Source organism: Helicoverpa armigera, chromosome 15 (assembly GCF_030705265.1).
Source record: "Helicoverpa armigera isolate CAAS_96S chromosome 15, ASM3070526v1, whole genome shotgun sequence".
In the NCBI taxonomy this organism is placed as follows: Eukaryota; Metazoa; Arthropoda; class Insecta; order Lepidoptera; family Noctuidae; genus Helicoverpa; species Helicoverpa armigera.
Genome location: NC_087134.1, coordinates 11230215 through 11248616, shown reverse-complemented (window position 1 = coordinate 11248616; position 18402 = coordinate 11230215). Strand labels below are relative to the sequence as shown.

Here is an 18402-nt window from a genome sequence, read left to right as displayed (position 1 = left end):
TTTTCCAATTTCAACTGACTGTATTTTTGCATTTGTTTGAAATAGCAGCAAACATTGTTGTGAGCTATTGTAGGAAATATCATGTAGTTTATTAATAAATTAAAAGAAAGTGATATTAAGGGGGCATTTATTGGACTTATTTTGAAAAAACTGAAAAAAAGGCGTTATTTTCTTTGAATTTTTATTTTCTTTTTTTTCTAATAAATGTTTTATTACATTTTTGTTATGTTTGATAATTTTAATTGATAAACTATGATGTCGGCTAGTCAATAAAGAAAAATAATTTAAAAGATGTAAAACTTAGGAAATATCTTAAAAACTGCAGCACGTCACAGTACACAAAATCATCAAAAAAACCAAAGGCGGTAAGTCCCAATTATAAAGGAAATTATCCTTAATTTTGTACAAATATTCAAAAAATTTCGGGCGGTCACTTATCCCCGGGACACATTGTATATAAAATGTAATAGGTATGTTGGTGCTTTATCCTCTCTGCAACGAGAGTGAATCATAAAAATCTCTGACATTAAATATAGGGAAGTTCACATAGGTCATATTTATGTCGTAAAAGTCCGGTCAATCTGCCTCGAGCCAGTGCACGAGCGTGGTCATAAATGTTCTAGCCTCCTCTACATGACAAACTTATGACTATATATGTCCGCCAGTCAAAGTAATCAACTTACCTAATAGAAGAAAGTCATGAAAGGCTGGTGCTCCATAAGTAACATACCTCTAATCATAATTTACCTAGTCTTTTCTCAATTACACAGGGCTTCTTTTTTAATTTTTTTAACGACGCCAAAAAACATCAAATGATCCCCCCCGCTGTGGGTTAGCAGCGTGAGGAGTGACAGACTCTTACTGACTAAAAACCATCGTGTTCCGTCGTAGGCCTTTTATGTACCAGGGCCGCGGTAACTCTTTCTAACAATCCCGCAGCCCCGGCATTACATAGGGACTGGCTTCCAGTTTAATCAGATGCAATTGACAACTAGGTTTAACACGAACAATGGTCCCGTGCGGCTAATCATTAACCCCCAATCCCCTTACTCTTAACCTGTAAATAAACACAGTTTTAGTCACGAAAACAATTAAGAATTAGGTTTAAAGCTCGTTAATGTTAACTAGCAGTTTATATTTAAACTCAGTAGTTTGTAGGCAACTTTAGTAGTAGTTTTACTATAGCGATAACCTAGTTCGTTCTGATTGCAAATGGACGTGTGTTCGGAGCTAGGAACGGAATAGTTGTACATTTTATTACTAAGGAAGATGTCTGAACGCCTGGTGTAGATAATGAGGAAAGGAACTGAGTTCCTTATTGTGTTAAACATTTACCCTAGTCAGGAAGACAGTTCTCGTTTAATTTAGAATAATAGGTAGTGTTTTAGAAGAATTCATGCTTGACAACAGACGCGGGCCGTGCACCGTAACTCTAATAGTGGGACGCGTCATTTCAACTTAGATTACCTATATTAAATCTTCATTTACCTAATAGATGCATACAACATTAAAAATAATTACAGCTGAGCAATTCTACAAACACATACAATCTTAGCAATGTATAATTCCTTAAGTTAATGACTTGAACAAATCAAACGATGATCGCACAAAGACTTCTGTTTAACTATTAAATCATCGGTTAACTATTCATAATCGTTTATTGCCTTGTAAATATCATGGTTGTCTATCTAACAATTTTCCTTGTCAGCCTTTTAAGGTGCATATGTGCATTTTTATGGTCATGCACATGAGTAAATTATTGCCTATTCTGACGACTGCTAAGACAATCTTTAGTTCCGGCTGTGTTTTTTTTTATAAGTTTCATTGATTCCTAATTGCTCGTGATGTTGTCATGTATGACTGGGCTAGACAGGGTCAGACACAACTTTATATTCCCAAGCTTACGCATAAAAATAGTACATTTAAACACAAGTATGACTCCCCACTTTCGTGATATGGCAGATAAGGCCCCATAAGACATGATTCCAATAAAGACACTTTTAGGAGTCATTTTCTCTGAAGTTAGTCCCTTATGACTGAGGTTGGTGGTCATCAATGGATGTAGATGGTTAGCACCTCGTTTTGTATTTAACGTATCTCCAATTTTCCACATCACCTAAATATGGATATCAACTAAAGTTTTATCTACGACTATGTATACAATAGGCAGTCTATCTCAACACACTATTAAATCCAGAAGCAGTTAGTAAACCATTATCTCTAAACTATTGGGTGCATGTGTCATACAGAACTCGTGAACTAAACCAGTTGAACATCTTTCCCGCCGCAAACCGCTTAGTGACCGCATCTGTGACGTAGCTACCAGGCCACTACGTCATCTGATATCTATGTAGTTCAATGACGTCATCGCAGTAGGGATTCCTGTTCAATGAGTCTGGCTATAAATTGATTTGCCTAGCTCTGTATCGAAAGGGACAATTTGAATGAATTTGTAGTTCTAACCTTAAAGCTCATCATCATCCTCCGAGCCTTTTTCCCAAACTATGTTGGGGTCGGCTTCCAGTCTAACCGGATTCAGCTGAGTACCAGTGCTTTACAAGAAGCGACTGCCTATCTGACCTCCTCAACCCAGTTACCCGGGCAACCCGATACCCCTTGGTTAGACTGGTGTCAGACTTACTGGCTTCTGACTACCCGTAACGACTGTCAAGGATGTTCAATGACAGCCGGGACCTACAGTTTAACGTGCCATCCGAAACACAGTCATTGGTGTCTAAGATATACTTAGAAAGTACATACAAACTTAGAAAAGTTGCATTGGTACTTGCCTGACCTGGAATCGAACCCGCGCCCTTATACTCGAGAGGTCGCTTCTTTGCCCACTAGGCCACCACGACTTAAAGCTATGAAATGAAAAAGTATTCGTTTCAACTTAAAGAACATACAGACTTACATTATATCATCTGCCTAGCCTTTTCCGTATGTTATGGTCGGTTTACAGTATAACCTTGCCTAAATGGCTAATCAAAGCTTCATTAATTGTCACGTCGGTGACATCAAAAGGGGGCTTCTAAACCTATTTTGAATAATAGGTATCTATAGTTGGGAAGCTGTACTCCTCGTTACGCGATTGTAACTTCGGGAAACAGCTAGTAAGTAGGTACCTAATATTTAGCTAGCTTTAGCCTGAGCCTGGTCTCTCGTCTCGTCTTATTCATAATCCTAATCAAAATTCATAAGCCCACACTACAAGGTCGGAATGATCTTGCCAAAAAAATGCTCTTCAATTGGCTATACTTACATGTTTTACTCTAGCTAGTTAATCTCACAATTTAGATGGCACCAGCTAGTCTAGGCTAGTAGTGTTTTGTATGAGTTTTTAATGGGTCATTAACTCATTTGTTAGATAAATGTTTGTGCTCGTAAATTACTTCGAAACATGTCGAAGAATTTTAATGGGCGATTGTAAAAGGTAGGAACGGTACCTATAGATTTTTGTCCATGTTAAGAAAATGTGATTTCTTTGGACAAATCTTATAAGGAAATAACATAAAAAAAAAAAATCATAAAGATATTTTCAGGCATATGAATCGTAAATAAAAAAAATAAAAAACGGCTAAAAACAACCTTTTTTTAAGTACCTATGTTAAAATGCATCTTTATGGTTATTGTAACAGTCTTCTAATAATTAATTTGAAATTTTGAATTAGTTAAATATCGATGAATAATTATAGTTTCTCTTCAATTCTACGATGCTACGCGTACGCCACCTGGCGGCGAGTAGCGTAACGAAGCCTCTAGAAAACCTAGCTGCTGTCAGTAACGCCATCTAGTATGCAGTGGTAAAAACTTACATTCATAACAAGAATTTAATGTTATTTTTTATTGGCTACCTTTCTTCTATTAGCTATCAAATTATAATAGGTAACAGAAAAAATAAAAGCTATCATTATTAATAAAATTAGAAGGTATTGACGTATTTTTTACAGCTTTGTTGTGTAAACAAACCTTAGGAATCCCTTTACTAAACAGTGAAGTTTGTTTACATCTCACACAATTTACTTTTTCAAAGTTTTTGTCAACGCTGTAAATTCAGCAATAAACACCTACACATACATCCGCTGCGCAGTTTAGGAGTACCACGGTCCCTCCAATTTTTTAATTCCACTCCACACTTTGAACCGGGTCCGGCGAGCCAAACGCATCAGCGCGCCAGTCACCGACTGTCGAGCGCGCTTCACGAACGCGCGTCCCGCGTACTTTCAAATTTCGAACGCGATCGAACATAGACACGATAATTTTGTGTTTTTTCTCAATTCGACCTTTTTTTTGCTTAATTTATTTTTAAACGAGTCTTTTGGGACAGTGATAGTGTTTAGTGAGGTGCTTTCTTTTCTATTTTGAAATAAAATTGTTTATTTTGAAAATGTTTGCGGATTTGTTTTGCTGCGTTATCGGCTAGATAACCGGACAGAATACTTTTTTGGTAAGTTTAAATTATTTTTCTTACATTTTAAGACTCTTAAAATTGTTTTTTTCAAATAAAAGTTACGTAAAATATTTTACTTTGTAACTTATCGCTTGAAGTTTAACGATAAAGTAAAGAGAATAGATAACGGTATTACTATTTATTGTAATAACTTCACTTGATGGTTTAATTAGGTAATGAGAATTGCATAACAGAACCTTTTACTGTAAGTTTCATTAAATAATCACCACTAATTAAATACCTATGAGCAGGTAAAATAATAGTAATATAAGAAATAATTACTTTTACTAATTATAATTAAGTAGTTAACACAATAGTTGCTGACTAAATCGTTTCTCCTCGTGTTGAGAACTATCTTTAAAAACGTTTTTTTTTTTGTTATTTATATAGCATTTAATTAAGCATGAAATTGCTTCCAAAAAAAACTTATTTAATTCAATTAACACCAATCACCGAATCTGTCTTGCTCCAATAAACATTGTTTTTGTTTTATGAAATAAGTAATCCTATTGCTTTCGACATCACTTACCTACAAAGTCGTGAACTTTATTTTTCCAGTTCACTTATTTAATTTCATTTATACTTACCCAACTAAAAATATATTGATAATTAAAATCTATAACACAGGGACTATCAACAAAATATATTTAAAAAAGATCTTCCAATAAGATATTCAAATAAGATCAACTTCAATTAAGTATTATAAACTGCACCCATTTGTGATACAATCTCAAGATACAGGATATCTCCACATAAAGGGTTAATAAATTCATATTTTATTGCACTACTTCCAGTAGAAATACAAATTGCATACAAATAGCGGATCAGATAAAAACCTCATTTTTACATTACAACATGCAAATATGAGCTCTTTATCTTTCTCATATTTAAATAACTGGAATCATACTTAAAAGATGATTTCAATTTGTTTATAAATTGTGGGCAAAATAAAAATGTATTGGTATCAGTCGTTAAGATAATAAAGTACTAAAACTTATCAACTTTAAAATTGGACAATATTTAAAACTTGCAAATCGAATTTCAACCTTTTCCTTGTCAAGAAAAATAAAACAGACACGATCATAAAAAAAAGTTATTTACAATTAAAACTGCATTTAAACTCTAGCCAATAAAGATAACGAAAACATTATTCTTCTTGTATCGTCACAAATTATACAATACCAAACAAGCACATTCCTATTTATCGATAACATTCTTTAAAAGTTAACACTCTAGTTCAAAAGCATCGATAACACAATGAGCCGACATTTCTTCTACACAGGGCAGCACTAGTTATCTCCGCCTTGACCTCTTGACTGATAAAAGAACTAACAGTTCCGTGGCACGGGTTGTATGCCAAAATAACTGTTCTATATTGTTTGAAAAGGAAATAAAGGAAGAAATTATTTGACACCAGTTCTCAGCGTGTTTCGCCTGGGTATTATAGGAACCAGAACTGCGAATCCAGAAAAAAGTAGCCTACATCCTTCCTCAATAAATGCGTTTTCTAAGGCTGAAATATTTTTTAAGTCGGTGCAGTTGCATTCAAGCGTTTATACAAGCGAACTGTCCAGCAGTAAAATAAGTCTAGATATGGAATTGAAAGCTGTAAAAATCTGTCTTTGATCCATTGAAACTTAGAGTTCTAGCGTTGTTGCTGAAACAAGAACCCCACTTCTGGCGTAGTTGGATAAATGAACTAGATGCTATGCTCATAGTTTTGACCGTCCATAAACTTTTAAGAAGTCATGAAAATCCTTTGAACACTGATGCGTGACAGAGCTTTCCGACAAAGAATTTAGTAGCTTCCCACGACTGACACCATTGCATTGGATCAATCACATATTCCACCACATAATTAGTATAAACAAGTAGGAATGTAGCCTATTTTAGATAGCTTGTAACAAGTGCGAACTCATTATGAATTGATTTAATAAAAATACAATAAAATATCAGAAACGAATTTCATAGCCACTACGCGAACTTATTCTACAACTTCTAACAGTAATCAAAAAACACACAAACCCCAAAATCAGTCATGAAATGACCCGTGAACTCAACTAAGAGTTACTTACGTAATATCGTCAAATGCATTATAAAGACATAAAACTTAATGTTTAAAAGATCGTAAAACATTATCATCATGTACCCAAGTTGGTTGCATCACTGCTGATAGCCGAAACTCGACTCTGAAATCGGAATTTGCGCAGTATTTTTTTTAGGTCTTTTTAATTAGTATTTACGTAAAGACTTATTAAGTGAACAAATTAAGTAAAGCTGTTAAAAATCATACTGTTGTATTGCAAAGAAATATTTTTTACCTATATAATTATGTTGGTTCTAAAAAAGTCCAAAACCATTAAAATCATTCCCAGGCTTTTTTCTATGACAATAAACGCATTTCAATTTTAATGATAATAAGTATGGATTAAGAATAAATTGAGTTATCTTAACATTAACGACTAAATCTATGTAAGTTGTAGAGTTGGTTTACTTGCTCGAACGTACATACCGAAAAAGTCTGTACTGGCTAAATGTGCGGATTAGTTCCCATAAAATGGGTGGCTGAATCTACAATCTAGTTTAATAATTTAAACGTTGCAATTGCAATATCCAGTGCAACAAAATGGCATCGCCAACACATGTCATGTGCCTTACTATAAAATAATCAGTTGCATTGACTCTCACTACTTGAGAAGATAAGTGAATATCGTCCGTCAATCCATCACGAATGGAAAATTAATTACAGTTCAAGAGCATTCATGACTTAATTATATCTATTATGTTGTTATGTAGTTTTATTAATTTTGTTATCGGTACACTGTTGTGTTTCGTGCAAAAACCAGACTAGTTAACTGACTTCCAATAAAGGAGTAGATTCAAAATTTTACTGTTATTTTTTAATAATTAAAAAAAATATGTGCTTCGAGTCATACTAATAAACTCCTTTTCTTTCCAAGGCTCAGTTACCTTTTTGAAAAATACTGATTTATAATATCTACCAGCTTCCGCCCGCGGTTTTACCCATGCCCCGAGATAAATGCTTCCCGTGGTGACAAAATGTCCTTCTCCCGGGCCTAAGGTACCTTCCCTCTAATTTTCAGCTTTATCGTTCCTGGCCTGCATACTTGATGGCGTGACTAAGGGATGTAGGGGTTACATTTCAGAAATTGTAGGGCGTACATTTCAGAAACTGCTATAAAGTCTAGAAATCTTTATACATATTAAGCCTACATAAGTTACAAAACTTGAAACTCCCATACTACACTTCCCAATACAAAACAATAAAGTCGCGGAAGTAGCAACAAGTTTTTATGCCTTATTGTTTTATAGAACAAATAACACGAGAACCGTGAATTCCACTTTTACTAAGGAAACGTTTTCGATTATGAAATGCTTATCGCACGTGACTTCTGAACTATTTGGTTTTTGCGGCAGTACTCTTATCTACACTAAAATAATGAAGGAAAAAAATTTTTTTGTTTGTCTGTTTGTACCCAAAAAGCTCCGAAAGTACTAAACCAATTTGAAAAATTCTCTGACTGTTGGAAAGCTGCGCTCTTCCTGAGTAACATAGGCTATATTTTATCCCGGTACGGGCAGTAGTTTCCACGGGATACGGGTGAAACCGCGGAAAGACGGCTAGTTAAAAATACTTTGTGTAGCCGACTCATTTGTTTAACTAATTGTACTGATAATGTCAGCCGTTTGTTTAGATTATAAGAAGAGGACAGTTTCTAAGAAAAAGAGTTGGATAAAGTTGTTATAACTTTTTGTAGTACTAGGATTGAATTGAATGTAAACAGGGCCTAAGAGTTTATCTGAAAGGAATGGTGACAAAATAAATGAAAACAACTATTGCTCTAGCAATATATGAACTTGAGGCACCCGATTCATATACGCCTAATATTGTCATGTCTATGATAGTAGAAAGAAAGAAACCCCGAACACGACTAACAAAACAAGAAAGGAACACGCACTCGAATAAAACACGAAGGAAATGATCACGAGGAAATCCACGCGTTATTTGTAAATTCATATCCATTGTACTGATTCTTAGTTGATACAGTTTGTAAACTATAGTAACAATAAGACAAAAAGCATTTTAAAACTATGATGATTTACTAGGTGAAACTGATGAAATCTTGCAAACGAATGCAACTGTAAATCTCAATTATATTAAAAACGCTGCTGTATTGACCAATACGGATGTTAATAATACAGAGGCTGCAATATGTAATAAATCAGGAAATCAAGAAGACGCTATTAATTACAACAATAAATTAACAACATTTGAAGAAGTACGCAATAATCTACCAACTCTTAATACCAAGTTATATAAGACTGCTTGTAATTCAACTGATCCTACATACACTATAACTTCTCGTATGTCATAAAGCTTGCATGTAACTCAAGCATCGACCTAATTAGTGTTCATTTCATCGTCTGAGCTGATAATGTGTCAAGTGTGATCGCAGTGGCATTTAAAGTACCAATAGTCAGTAGTTACATGGTAAACTTCTGGTACTCGATTAAATATTGCTGGTTTTATCGTTCTTGGTATTTAATGTTTAACGTAATCAGCTTGTATTGTACTCGTCCAGGTGTTTCTTGAGTGCATGGGGCTTTATGCCCATAACATGTTGTTCATGGGGCTATAGACACATATTTTAAATTGAGCCCAGTATTTTTAAAGTTCTATCAAATATTTCGTTTCTAAAAGATTTTTTCTTTTGCTAAAGAAGAACAATCAGATACGTTTGAAGATTAGCTAGTTTATTTACAGCATGCTAATCAACGGAAATAAATAGCCATTCACACACTCGAATAAACAAATAAGAAGAACAACAATGCAATGTTCAATTTATTTTTACAACACAAACAAAATCGATCAATCAATTGATGAATGAGCAAAAAACAAACACTAGACTAGACACATCAGTAAAAAATAAGATTTCTATATGAATGGCGATTGGCTACGGCAAAGTTAAATGACCCAAAATACACCGTCTGGGTCAAGACCCTGTTATATTTAGAACCAAAGAAGGCTTGTCTGATGAATCTGCATAATCCTGAGCGACTTAAACTAAACCAGTTTTACTTAATGACTACTTACAAACTAATTAACCTCTATTTGATGAAGTCGGTTATAAAATTACGTTTATAGACCATCTTTGCCCACACAATATCTATGTTGAGCCAAAAAATGACGAGCTGAGTTTAAACGAAGATGAATTTTAAACAATCTCTCAAATCTTGTATTGAATGGAAGTACTAGCAATAACATCATCAAAGTACCTATGTATGGTTTTAAATTCTACAATAGTACAATAGAGTTACGATGCTACGCCATATTTGATTGTATAAGACGGCAGCCATTGTAAATGCCAATGCAATTCGATTCGTATGCTTTAATTACTTTTACTTTATCGGATTTTACGTTTTGTTTATTGATTTAATTGGTTCTTACACTAGTTTAATTGGGAATGTCATATTACGATTCACTATTTAAAAAACCATCTTATCATACTTACCTTGCAATTATTAGTGTTCTAACGTTTTGTACCCCAAATATTTGTTCGTTCTTTTGTCTTGTGTGTTTCAAACATTTAATTCACTTAATTAGAACTTTAATAAAAATATCATTCTCACATTTCGCAACACATCAAGCAGAAAACAAGACTAAAAAAGAATTAACTTTCTCACTAATTTGCGGTTCTTACGAAAGGGCATTGTCTGTTTGTCTTAACACTTTAATCTCTTGAACGGCGTTTCACGGAAGCTGCGGTTTATCATGTGGAACTTTTATGGGTCGTGTTACGGTCTTCTGTTTAGCTGGTTCATTATTTGCAGTTCTAACATTATTAGTATTCTCGTTAGCATTATCATTTGTTATTGTATCATCTTCCTGTATTTATTTTTGTACGATTTCACTTCTATCAGTTTTAGCTAGCTTTCATTTTCTACCTTTCAAACTTATTCTTATAATAGAAACTTTATCATTACCGTTGAGTGCATTATGGTCTTCTTAATGCCACTTGAAGTAATTGCTTCTTCCTCTAATTTGGACAATCACCTTCCAACCTTACTTATGGTGGTCTTAACAAAAAAACAAATAGAGGCAATGACAAAGAAATTTTGGGGGAGACGTAACAATCAATTGAGTTAGGAGTATGGTACCTCCTGTCGATGGGGCGATGAACTTGACAGATGCTACTAAAGGGGAGGTTGATGAGTTTATTTCGGAATTGATTGACACTTATACTGCTTATTGCGTTTGTAACGGTGCTTATTTATGAGGGTATAAAATATTAGGAAGTGTGTCTTTAAGGATATCTATGAAAGGATTGATCACATCGCATTTTGTGACAAGATAAATGCGAAGATTTCTAAAATCCAAAATATTCAAAGTAGAATGTCAATTTCCGTGCAATTCATTTTTTTTTATAATTGCATAAAAATCAAATGACTCCTGAGTACTACTGACATACATAAAGTTCATACTATTGCAAATCATTGTCATTAGTCTAACAATTATCCTGGAAAGTGATGATTGTGCGGTAAAACCCGAGCTGCAGTAACTGGTTCAGCGGTTTCCGACGTTACCGCAGAAGTAATCAGAAAACTTGAAATACCTAATGGAAAATGTAATGCAAATAGTACGTTTATTTCCCCAGTTTAGTAATGAAAATTGGCAGAAAGCTATAATGCACAAGATATAAATATGGTTACTGTCAAGATCTAATAAAGAATCAATTAGAATTTGAGATATATGAATGAAAATTATGCATTCAAACGTCAAATTCCAATTTATTGTCTGGCTTACCGTTGGGTATAGAAATTCTGTTAAAACAATAGATAAGAAGGCCAGTACACTACTAACTGAAGACTATGAGCGTTCACGGTGACATATTACCTTTTGTTTTGAAAAGTACATCAACAATGGGGTAAATGTGGAATTCCCACAATGGCTTGAAAAATTACCGTCTTTGTTTTGAGATAGTTTCCAACATTATACAATGATTCATTGCACAAGAGCACCTGTCTGCAAGAAATAACTTGTAAGTTATTACAGTAGAAGTGCAGGAAATGTATGTGCATTAAATACATCTTTATTATCATTGTTTTGTGTAGAAAGTTCATCCATTCTTCTTTGTGGCTCGAAGATAATTTGTCGTTGTCATAGAACATCTTATTTATTTCAAAACGGTAACCAAAAGCTACTGTGTGAAATAAAACTTAAGTATAACATCGGCCTTTAACTATCTCTGTTTCATTAATGAATCCATTTCTCTCCTCTACAACTTCGAAATCATAATAAACTCCATAGTCTTATCTTCCTAAGTTAATTAGAATCAAATACATCTATAACAAGTTAATCTCCAGGTAGTTTCTACTTTAATTACGTATCCTCCTATGCAAAATATTCTATACTTAATCAAGTGTCAGATCTTAGTAAATGCATCTGACCCCAGGGTGCTAAGATCCCGCTATATCTAAGACATTTCTATGCCTTAATCTGTATATACGATCAAAGATTTACCTATCTACCGTCAAGATTGTTAGCCATTTGTATTCAATGATCAAATAGATAGCTTTGATTCATCTGTACGTTTATAATTTAGCTTTCCTTACGATTGTAGCAATGCGTTCGTGTAATAAATAATAATGCTGTTTAACGTCCATCAGCCGCGTCTTTAATTTGGAGCTCCCTTTTGAGTGCACTTGTGTGCAGAGACGGACTTGGCAGCCATTTTTTTAGCAGAATATTTTTCATGTTGATACACTTTTTTTAAAAATCTCTAGTTTATTATTTTTATGTGGTTGAGTGAATGTTGCAACAAGTAATTATTTTTTTTGCCTCACTGCATGAATATGATTCTAAAAATCATGCGTTTTTTATTTCTTGAATATGACGAATAATTAAGAGGGTGTGAATATGAAACAATATTGTCCAATTAGACAACTAATTAGCACAAAAATGTCACCATTATCCCTTGCAATGGCATTTTAACGATTGTATTTATCACAAAACTTAATGGTGACGACTTAGCATAATTGCTTCGGCATTTTGTACCTTTGACTTTCGAGCTCACACCTTGAAGCCCTGTGTTTATCTTAAGTAGTTATTTTAAACTAACTGTTGTTTTCTCACTTGTAAGTAGAACTTACTACGGTGTTATAATAATGTGGGTGTGCTAAAATTATTCAACGGAGTCCTATTTACAAAGGTCAAAAACAACATATTTTTCAAAAGCAAAAGGTAGATAGCAAGTAGGTAATATATTGTCTAGTGATTTATTTATGGTTGGAAATATACAATATGAGGAAGCTAATAAGATTATTAATCTGTTTGTTTTACTATGGTCGTTGTTTAAAGTACCAAATAAGACTTGAAATCGTTAGTACACGTAAATATTTGGGTATTTTATCCGAACATTCTAGTTCTATATTTATCACAATCTCTGTTTTAAAATAAAATTACATTCTATTGTTTTAATAATACACTCGAAACACGGTAATGAATGATTTTCTTCATATAATTAAGACAAGACAATTAACACTAAGATGAAGTTCTGTTTCAGTAAATCAACAATATGCTTACGTCAATATTCATATCAGTTATCCTTTTCTTTGAAGTATTATGATGTCTCTTGTTAAAGAAAGTTATCTCGAACAAGGATTTGTTTTTATAGACATGCTTAGGCCCACTTTACAACGTTGACAAACCTTGTAATCGTGGTAAAGATTATGACAATGCTTTTGTGTTTGATTAAACAAATATTCGTTGTTCTGTTTATCTTAGATAGAAGAGTTTTATTTATGTACTCGAGAATATAGGTAATCAGACTTTTTTTACTCGACTATTCCGGAAGGAAGATTGAGTTTTAGAGAGACGGTTATAAGCAATACAAACTCATTTAAAATGTCTCCCAAATATTGTTTCCGAGTTTTTATGAAGCGTCAGTTTTTTACATTGTTCTCATAAAAATTATCCTTAAATTATTTAAATACCTATCGAAAATACGCTTTCGATTCTCAATTTACATATTAGGTGCCTAATTAAAAGAATGCACCCACTGTCTCCTTCCTAACTCCGTCCCTGCATCACCATTTTCTATATTTTTCATTCTAACAAAAGTTTTTTTTTTTAACGTAAAAATCCCATCGTTCTGTACCACTAATTTAAAATTAGCTTTACACTTCCTAACTCCGTCCCTGCCTCACATCTTTATACACAGTAATGGTTTGCTCAGCTGCATCACCGTCACAGACGCCATCAAATAATAGCTTTAGTTCAACCTATTGATTTATCGGCGCCATGGGAAGATCGTTTGTCTTAATGCCAGTGCAGCCTTGGGTTTGAAACGAGGAATTGAGCGGTTGATGGCATTTGAAAGGTAGGTACTTGGATAGCAAACAAAATTGTGGGAATAGTACCTTTACCTAAAGCTTTGTATAATGTTTTTGGACTGATATCGTGTAGTTGTCTATGTATTTTTCATATCGAAGACGCCAACCTGAAATTCACCGAACATTTGTGAAAATGAAGTGTAAATATACTTACCATAGGTTTATCGGTATATTTTAATGTTTTCAATGATAATTAATTTCAAATACTATTTGCTGAAATATTCCTTGAGTGCAATGAGATGTACAGTAAGTGGTAAGTGGCAATAAAGACAGATCATATTTATCTTTTACTTAAAGAATACGAGAAAATATGCAGTGCATACCTATTCCTATTGCATTGCCATTACATATATTAAAGGTATGTTATGTCTACATCATAGTAACAGGTAAAGATATGGATATGTCGTAGCCATATCGTAGAATTGACCACTTCATGAAAAGCTTGAGCATTTCATGAAATGGTTGCGTTTCATGAAATGTTCATGTTAATTTGACCAGATCGTTAAATCGTCAACATTTCTCGATTTTGTCATCCACGTCTGGCCGTATGGTATGATAGGGTATCCATAAAATATTTCATATAAATCCACAATATTTTGGGTCGACCCATTAGAATTTAATTTCATAAAATCTGGTAGTTGTGAAATTTTTCACAGCTCAAAATTGTCAGGAGGCAAAAAAACTTAGGTTTTTTTATAACTTCAATTGCAAATATTAAGAGTAAGAACTCGTTCATTGTCCTTTAAGTCCGACATACATAATAATTTAAATAAAATAGAAACTTTAGTAACATTTTAGGAATCTTAAAATAGAATACACGTAATCTAAAATGACGTAACCTGTAGGTTCACTGCCTCGTTGGTCTAGCTGTCGCAAGCGCAGCTGTCGAGCACGAGGTCTCGGGTTTGATTCCCGGGTCGAGCTGAAATCGCTTTGTGGGTTTTAGAGACTATCACGAAACAGCCCGCAGCCTGGAAGTTGGTATTTGTGCATCGGAGAGCACGTAAATGTCGATCCTGCGCCCGATCTCTCCGGTCGTGTTGGATTGCCATCCCATCGGGCTATGGAAGTGAAGGAATAGTGAGTGCACCTGTGGCTGTGTGTCACCTCGCAAATTCTTGTGCACTATAATATGTCCTGCGCAGTTAGCTAATCTCCTTACATGAGAACAGCCGCCGTAGCCGATAATTGGCTAAGAGGACATTATTGTTGCATACTATGTTGCAGACTATAGGGGTAGATGAGTTTCCCCACCTCACCTAGGTCTGCGCTCAGCTGGCTCGTTTGGGATGCGTTCTGAGAGCGGTGGGTTCTTGTATCTGGTGGATGTTACACTCGCTACTACTCGCAAGAGGTTATAAGGGTTACATCGCTTCGCAAATTAAACAGCAAGGTATGTTCCTGTCATATACATTATTATTAATAACACAATAATAGTCAATAAATAACTCAATGGGTTTCTCTGGGATATAAACCTATTTTTAATGTATTGAATCATTTTTAGTCGTCAACCTTGTCCATCGGTTTTATGAACTTCCTTTAATATTTCAAAATACTTTTCCATCGGAATTATACGGATAGTAGGATCGTCGATGCATTTTTTCTTAAATATAAGATATTCCTCATCTGCAGTTTCCATAACGTCATATTTTGACAGCCAGTAATACTCCATGGACTTCTTTGGCGTGGTCACCCTACTGTTCTTGATTTGTTTTATAACCTTATAATTGAAAACATTGTTCACCAACGTAGAATTATTTTATATTATTATTATTTTCGACGTACACTCTTTTGTCACTTTCTTCCTCAAACGAATTATTCAATTTTTCGCTGCGAGAATTTTCATTGCAGTCAACGGCCGCCATCTTCAAACGTAAATAAAGCGCTGGCAGCGCCCCTAGGGGCAATTTACATAACTATTTTACGATGTGATCAATTAATTTTGATCATTTCATGAAGAAGCCGAGCTTTCAGTTGCACATATCGAGAAACGATTTCTCATCATTGATTTGCCCAAGTCACATCATGATGTGGCCAATAGACAGTGAAACATTTCATGAAACGCGACCATTTCATGATATGGTCATGTCATTTCATGAAGTGGTCAAGTCTACGATAAGGCCACCACAGATATATCATGTACTAACAGGTAAAGAATTTAAATGAATACAAAACAAATATATAATAACAAACACATAATGACTTGTGCCATTACATAAACAAATACACTGATCACTAGCCTAGGGCCACACTTGTTAATTGTACAAATATTTGATTGCACGGGCATCGAACTTGCTACCGAGCCCAAAGGGCGGAAGGTGAACTGGTGACTAGACAAATAGAAACTGGTTCAAAACTAATGTTTTTGAAATTTTTCCACCGGCGTCGTTGATTTTTGGAATCGTTTTAACAAGTGCATGGAACATAATTTTATAGTCTTTGGCATAAAATGACATCTGCCTACCATCTACCTAGGTATATGTATAAAAATTGATCCCTATATTCCTTGGTCACGCTATCACGCTCCCGACAAACACCCGGGAGAAGGACACAGGGTAGTTTGTGTCTCCATCCGGCTAAAGGAAGCAGGTCTCTCGGGATGCGAGTGAAACCGCGGGCAGGAGCTAGTTTAAAATAATTTTAACTTATTGTGACTAATATTGACTTTGAAAATAGTTCGCTCGTTTCTTTACCTACTATTATACTGCAAACATAGCGGAAACTAATTAAATAAAAGGATTAGGTACATAAAGCTATATTTTATACCTTTACTTTCTTATATTCTTTCTTTCTTTCTATTTGAGCAAAAACGAAAATAGTTCTATTATAAATAGCGCTATCAAAATCAAATTATAAAATCATTCACCTCTATTGCATATAATCGATTCTAAAAATAGCGATCAATCATTGAACTTGAACTTCATCACAATATGTAATTACAAAACAAAAGGCGAGATTTATGGACTGCAACAACTTTTATAGGACTGATTATTATTATTTATTGTGAACACATAATCAATTAAATAGCACGTACCATAACCACACGCATTGTGTCCTTAAAAGGATAGACAGATATTGTGATAAGAGAAAACACAAAGTTAACTTAGCTATGTAATTTTATTCAGTAGTTTGCACTGTAAAGGCGTACCACGTTTGCACGTAAACTGCTGAACCTACTTGAAAAAATATTTCACTGTTGGAAAGCTACACTATTCTCAAGTAACATAGGCTATATTTTATTCGTTTACGGGAAAAACTTCTTCCAGGAATGTATATGTGAAACCGCGAGAAACAGCCAGATACGAAGACAAATGAGGACGCATAAGAGTTTGGCAGAAATTTCAGAAAATTCAATTGTTTTATGTAGGTACTGTACGTTGTAAATACAATGAGTCAAAAACTTAATCATAAGGACGATTGTTAACGATATATTACCATTTACTTACCTATCGAATTTCTTCATTGTTTTCTTCTAAGAGTTCTAACTTTACCAGTAAAAAATAATTTCAGTTTAAATCAACAATGTCGGAATTTGTTTTAAGAAAAACATTAGAACGCCTTTCATATTTTCTCAAGTACTCATAAGTACTCAGCTGCATCCTGTTAGACTGAAGACTGACCCCAACATAGTTCGGAAAGAGTGAGACTTACCTACTTACAATCAATAGTGTATGTATGTTTCAATCCAAGCCTAATAAATCAGATAGTAACATGTGCAAGAAATACTAGGTATTGATTGTTCACACAAGGCTATATAATATGTACTTTAAAACCTGTACGTTTTCCCACTATTGTCTAGAAATATACTTCATAAGAGACCTACGTCACGTAGTAATTGAATTATTGTAGTCGACAAAATTGTTTAAATGATGCTATTTAATACAATCTTTACGGTTTATTGTATCTTTGACTTTGAACCAACAGAAGAAAATGTTCTGATTTCAGTGCAGAATATAAGAGTTTGCATCCAAGAACTCGGGTGGTATTCCACAGACCACGGCTTGTCACTAAATAAAAATAAAATAATGTTTATTGTCAAAAAAGCAACTTTACATTGTGGTAGTCACCGTTGAGCCACAAACTAAGCACAGCTTGTATCTTGTGGCTTTGAGTGCGATATTATTGCTTAATATTCGATCACCACCACATTTTCGTACAAAGTAAAACCGTAAAACAATTTCCCTAACACATCCAAGAATATAAACCGAACCATCGATTTGCTTGTCCATTTATAACTTTCTCCCGCTAAAAATACATTTTGACAGATCACCACAATTTATGTAAGATAATAACTAGTTGTTATCGTTAAAAGATTTAGTTTCGATCATAACTCGTTGATTGCTTTAATAGTCTTCTCAAATCTGGGCGTATAAATCAATGTAATGAACTTATGCTCTATTCATAGGCTCACACTTCCAAGCAACGCTCTTGGCGCCAAGAGAATGCCACCAACTTACTTTTACTGTCACTAGCAACCTTATTTTTTATGCCACAAGGTTGAAAATCTTATTTCTGAGTCCCATTAATAACTTGCACTC

General features: G+C 34.2%; 1 protein-coding gene across 2 annotated transcripts in view; it reads left to right on the top strand.

The window, feature by feature from the left end:
• The window catches only part of LOC135117853 (phospholipid phosphatase 3-like), a 96593-nt gene that overhangs the window by 13868 nt on the left and 64323 nt on the right, over positions 1–18402 (top strand). The window contains exon 1 of one of the 2 annotated variants that reach the window (XM_064038198.1): positions 4096–4447. The exons of the other annotated variant lie outside the window; for it this stretch is intronic. The gene's annotated coding sequence lies outside the window, so the exon portion shown is untranslated. Of the gene's footprint in view, positions 1–4095; positions 4448–18402 lie in introns of those variants that run through there. 2 annotated transcript variants of the gene reach the window in all.